Source organism: Chiloscyllium plagiosum, chromosome 24 (genome assembly GCF_004010195.1).
Source record: "Chiloscyllium plagiosum isolate BGI_BamShark_2017 chromosome 24, ASM401019v2, whole genome shotgun sequence".
Taxonomy (NCBI): Eukaryota; Metazoa; Chordata; class Chondrichthyes; order Orectolobiformes; family Hemiscylliidae; genus Chiloscyllium; species Chiloscyllium plagiosum.
In genome coordinates, this window is record NC_057733.1 from 31,198,300 (window position 1) to 31,204,299 (window position 6,000).

The 6,000-nt window shown below is 40.2% G+C and overlaps 1 protein-coding gene and 1 long non-coding RNA gene across 6 annotated transcripts in view; one reads left to right on the forward strand and one right to left on the reverse strand.

Moving 5' to 3' along the window:
- Positions 1-1,801, reverse strand: part of LOC122562133 — a 63,381-nt gene extending 61,580 nt beyond the window's left edge. Inside the window, exon 1 of the long non-coding RNA XR_006315236.1 lies at positions 664-1,801. This is a non-coding gene — a long non-coding RNA (uncharacterized LOC122562133). The remainder of the gene's footprint in view (positions 1-663) is intronic.
- ccdc57 (coiled-coil domain containing 57) overlaps positions 1-6,000 on the forward strand; it is a 181,832-nt gene that overhangs the window by 117,701 nt on the left and 58,131 nt on the right. The window lies entirely within an intron of this gene.

Consider the following 6,000-nt stretch of genomic DNA (forward strand, 5'->3'; position numbering starts at 1 on the left):
AGGGAATTTGCAGATGGTGGTGATGTTTTCATGATCCGCTTCCCTTGCACTTTTTAGGTGATGGATGCCATCCAAGAAAGCTGCATGTTGTAGGCAATACACACTGCTGCTATTGTGCATCAGTAATGGAGGGAGAGAATGCTGAAGACTGGATGGGGTACCAATCAAGTGGGTTGCTTTGTTTGGATGAGATAGAGCTTTTACAATGTTGTCGGAGCTCACCGTTCCAGATAAGTGGAGAACATTCTATACAAAACTGACAAGTCTCTGGATGGTGGACAGGCAGTGATGAGACAAGAGGTGAGATATTTATCACAAACATCCTAGTCTCTGATCTGCTCTGGAAGCCACAGTATTTTCATTGGTTTTCTAGTTCAGTTTCTGGTCAGTGGTAACCCCAGGATATTGATAGTGGGGAATTCAATGTCATTGAATGCCAAGGTTTGAAATTGTTACACAATTAAAGCATCCACTCTGAATCCTACATGTGGTTCTCCATAAGGTTGGCCACTGTCAGTGAGGGAACTGGTGCACTCAAAGCATTGAGACATTGTGAGACGTGTGATGAATGGACTCTTCCATTCTTATCATATGATCCCACAATTCCTTGAATAACACCAACACATGGCAAACATTTGATGCAGATTCTCCAGTTAGTATTACTTGTTTCCATGATTCCTTAGAGTCTCTGCCTTTCATTTGTCCTCCGACCTTCAAAAGGGACTAGCCAAAGCTGAATCCATTCTCGAGCTTCCTTAAAAGATGTGTAGACCAGCAAGATGTCAACATCGGTTCTGATGGCAGGAATCCAAGAAAGATGTGATGGTGCTTCCCGAAAGGAGTTTTCCAACTGACTTCTCTGGAATGTAATTTGGAGTCATTGTGATTGTGAGGCAAGCATAAGAGAAGATGATGCTGCATTGTAGAGACAGTGAACAGAAGATCATACTGCTAAAAATTAAATGACAGCTCATACTTTTACAGCTCAATATACAGGGAGCAGTGCATCATATGAATGTGAAGATGTTGAGGTATTTTCACCCTGTCTACAGTATACCTTCATTTCTCCATCCCCAATGTCTTTTATGGCTTGCCACTCTAGCCAAATCACGGGTCAGTTCCTCAAAGTGTATCAATGAAACTGTAGCACCCCACTATCTTTCCTTCTCCATGGCATTTCATTCTCATTTGGCCTGGAAGGTGAATGAAGACAGTTTGGGGTAATGTATCTCTTCCTCACCATCTGCAGCTTTCCATTGTCAAATGCTGCTGTAGTCTGTACTTCACTTTCCAGACTAACAGTGATAGAGTTCTGACTTTTGCTCTTGATTTATGAAATATATCAAACATTTATCTATTCCCATCAACAGGAGAACTAATGCACCCTCAGAATACACTCTACCAATCAGAAGGCATACTGTCTAGGTCTATCTTTGAATTAACCTTTTCAGAAAGTAATTGAAATGGTCTGGTGCTGGGCATCACTCCTCTGCTGTTGACCCTAACAGCCAGCTCCATCCACATAGAAGATTTGGGTCTCAAAAGTGACAGGGTTCAGAGCCTGGAATGGAATGTCCTCAATGGTACAGAGCATAGATATTTCCTAATCAACCTGTTCAGAGATGATATTACACACCTCTGGAACACGTGGGTGTTGAACCCATGTCTTCTGGTCCAGAGGTAGGGGCACTACCGCTACACCACACCTAAATCATTCCAAGTGCACCCATCTAACTACAGTTCTTCTATCACCATAACAATTGTGCGTTAGGTGCAACTTTTTCATTCAGAGGATGGTGTGTGTATGAAATGAGCTGCTAAAGGAGGCAGTGGAGACTGATATAATTACAACACATAAAAGGCATTTGGATGGGTATATGAATAGGAACGGTTTAGAGGGATATGGGCCAAGTGCTGGAAAATGGGACTAGATTAATTCAGGATATCTGGTTGGCATGGACAATTTGGACTGATAACTAGAATCATACAGCATGAAACTGAGCTATCAGGGGATGGAATTATGGCATTTAGTTAGAATGTAGAATATTTGAAATATAAATCTTGTGTTGACACATAGCGTTATGCTGCAAAACTTTCTGTACCTAATTCTTTTCCTCTAATGATTCAGCATTCTGGGTCTAATTCACATAATTCTTATTAATTTTCTCAATTGTCTGTTGCCAAAGAAGCAAATATGAAGAAGAATTTAGAGACATGTCTGAGTATCCCTTAGATTGGGATGAGATGAGGTTAATTGGCATTGATGTTAGTTCTTGGCCAGGGATGTGGTGCTAAAAAGGAAAGTCCATTTGAGTCAGGTGCAAATGGTCTGCAAGTTGCTGGAAGAATGTAATTTTTCCCTTGTAAAGCAGTTAATCTAATATGGCCATATTTTTGTCAGTTTTTGAATTCACATGTGAGCATTTATGCAGCAGACTGGAAAGATGATGAGAGGTTTGAGCAAACTAGAGGCTTCTTGCCAGTGTTCCTATCTGTGCTGCAGTGAATGCTTCTGCATGCTTGATCTTTTTGTGTTTGGCGGTCAGGTTATGTATACTAATTAGCAAGGGAAATTTCAAGGGGTGTTTCTGTAATTTGAAAACAAAGTGGGTGCCAACTTCAGCTATAATAAATTTAACCAGTGTGCAAGTCAGTTACTTACATTAGAAAACCTTTTTATGCGGAGGGGATTTTCATTATTTGTATATCCTTTTGCTTCGATCCATGGCTAAAAGGGTAACAGCTACGCAGATAACTTGGGTAATCTTTGAATATGAGCCAAATGTTCCCTTGTAATAGTCTGGCTGCTCAGATTCTAGTTCTTGTATGCAGATTATCAGATATATCTGTTGTTTTAAGAGCTGTGAGAAAGTTCTGAAGTACTTTTAATGAAAAAATGGGAATTGTATGGTAGAATGGTCATGAAAAGATTGCTGAGGTTGTCTAATTTAATCCTATTTCAATTGTAAATTGAAGACAATGGGAAATGTTTGTAAATTGTGAAGTTATCCATGAATTGGGTCATTGCTGATATTCTTTCCTCCTTCTATGTAACGGAAAAGCTATTATCAAGCCATATGTTAGAAGAGCCAATCTCCTGGTTTGAGTCAGCAAATTTATTTATGGATTAGTGGTGCTGGAAGAGCACAGCAGTTCAGGCAGCATCCAAGGAGCAGCGAAATCGACGTTTTGGGCAAAAAATTATTTATGGTTGAGTGGCACAGTTCAGCAAAGTCTAACTGTTTCACTCTCACTCTATGCTGAGTTGTGATTTTGTTTCAAAAATATTTGTTCCTGGGACCTGGTCGTCACTGGTGTGGCCAGCATCTGCTGCCTATCTCTAATTCCCCTTGAATAGAGTGACTTGTCGAGTGATTTCAGAATCACTTGAGTTTCAACAACATTGCTGTGCTTCTGGAGTCACAGGTAGGTTACATGCAGTTTCTACGGTGGATTTGAACCCATTTAAGTGAAGCATAAGATTGGGCTAGTGATATTATCTCAATGCCATTGTCACCTCCATTTCAATATAGTGATGGAAATTGCTATCAAACACTAGTACTACAGCAATAATCTGTTCATGCTGTTCAATTTGATTTCTGTCAGGACCATTTGATTCCTCACTTCATTACAGCTTTGATCGAACCATGGATAAAGATCTGAATATCAGAATTGAGATAAGAGTGACAGCCCTGATATCAAATCAGCATTTGACCAAATGTAACATCAAGGAATTCTGGTTAAATCAAAATAAATAGGTACTGGGGAGAAAACGCTACAGGTTGGAGGCATTCCTAACAAAAGAAAATATTTGAGATTGTTGGAGTGTTATGGACTAGGCCAGACCACTCAAAACATTCTTAAGCAGGTAACTTTGCAATCTGTTTTGGTAAGTATACAGTGAAAATTCTCTGGAGTAAGCTAGGTTGACTGCCTGGGTTTAAAACAGACAAAAATTTATTTGCAAAATTATGGAATGAAACACAAAGAACAGAATAAAGAACACCTACAGAACTCAGTCTATTCAAACTGGACGTAATTATGCTGTTCTGAATGTGCACAACAGTCCGAATAAACAAACCCCTTACACACATCCCTGAACACTATATGTAATTTAGCATTGCCAAATCACCTAACTAGCACATCTTTGAAACAAAGGCTTACAGTTTGAAGTTAGAAAAGCAGAAGGAGAGAGGGCTTAGCAACCTGTTTCCATGCAGCTCACTGCTGAACTGACTCTAACTTCAGTTTCAAGGTCAGTCCCCTTTATTATACAAGTTACTTCTAAAAACATAAAAACATTGGCCTAAAGTCTCATCTGTTTACGTATAAACAAAAAGGCCTCTTAATACCCTTTTATCTTTGTACCAAACCAGTCAATTTGGAGCCTGGCCTGTTTATGACCCTCTGGGGGAAAAAAACCAAAGACACAGTATCCTTGAGAAAAGGACCAGCTTTGTGACAGGAGGTCAATCATCTCAGTACCAGGACATTGCTGCAGGAGTTCCTCACGGTAGGGTCCTAGATGCAACCATCTTAAGCTGCTTCATCAATAACCTCCCTTCCATCATGGTCAGAAGTGTGGGATATTTGCCTGATTGTATATTCAGTACAATTTGCAATTTGCAGACTGCCAATATACAGTAAGACCTGGGCAATTCTTAGGCTTGAGCTGACAAATGGTGGAATGGTGGCTCAGTGATTAGCACTGCTAAACCCACAGCGTTTGGGACCAAGGTTCAATTCCAGCCTCTGGCATCTGTCTGTGTGGAGTTTGCACATTCTCCCTGCGTCTGTGTGGGTTTCCTCTGGGTGCTCCAGTTTCCTCCCACAGTCCAAAGATGTGCTAGTTAGGTGAATTGGCCGTGCTAAATTGCATATAGTGTTCAGGGATGTGTAGGTTAGGTGCATTAGTCATGGGAAATGTAGATTGATAGTGTAAGGCGAATAGGTCTGGGTGCAATGCTCTTTGGAGGGTCTTTCTGGACTTGTGCCAAATGGCCTGTTTCCACACTGTAGGGATTCTATGATTATATGAAGTAACATCTGTACCACACAAATGTAAAGCAATGACCAACAGGACAGAATCTAACCATCATTCCTTGACATTCAATGTCATGACCATCACCAAATCCTTCATTATCGACATTCTGAACTATACCATTGACTAGAAACTGAACTGGATCATCTGTATAAATGATGTCGCTAGAAGAACAAGTCAGAGACCGTGAATTCTGCGGTGAAAAGCCTCACCAACTGACTCTCCAAAAGCCTGTCCACCATCGAAAGGAAGCCAGGAGTTTGATGGAATGCTTTCCATTTGCCTGGATAAGTGTAGTTTCAGCAATGCTTGAGAAGCACAACACCATTCAGGATAAAGCAACCCACTTGATTGACACCAACAATTACCACATTCAACATTCACTCCCTTCTCCATCAAACAGTGACAACACTATGTACTGTTTAAAAGATTAATCCCCACCCCAGACAGACACACACACAGACAGACAAAGACCCACATGCACACATATATTTTGTGTGGTGAATATTTTTGGTACTTTCAGAGTTACATTGCACTTTGCTCAAAAACCACATACATTCATGTAGAACTCTGAGCTCAAAAACTGCATGAATTTATGTAAAACTCTGTTATCTCACTTTTTAGATTGGAATCAATCTAAACATCAGGTCACAGACAGAGAACACAGGGGGCTAACACCTCCACCATATTGTCTAGCTATCACCATTGTTAACAACTAACCCGAGAATGCAACTTTAAAAAAAAGGGTTTTGTGAAAGAAGTGAAATTATCACTGTATTCTAACAGATGAAAGGCTTAACAGACAATCAATTCTTCAATGTATAACTTCAGTTACATCACACTGCAAATTTTTGCTATAAATTCTGTGTTACGACCGAGCCCACCACAATCACTCCGAAAGCTAGTGTGCTTCGAATTAAACCTGTTGGACTATAACCTGGTGTTGTGTGATTTTTAAC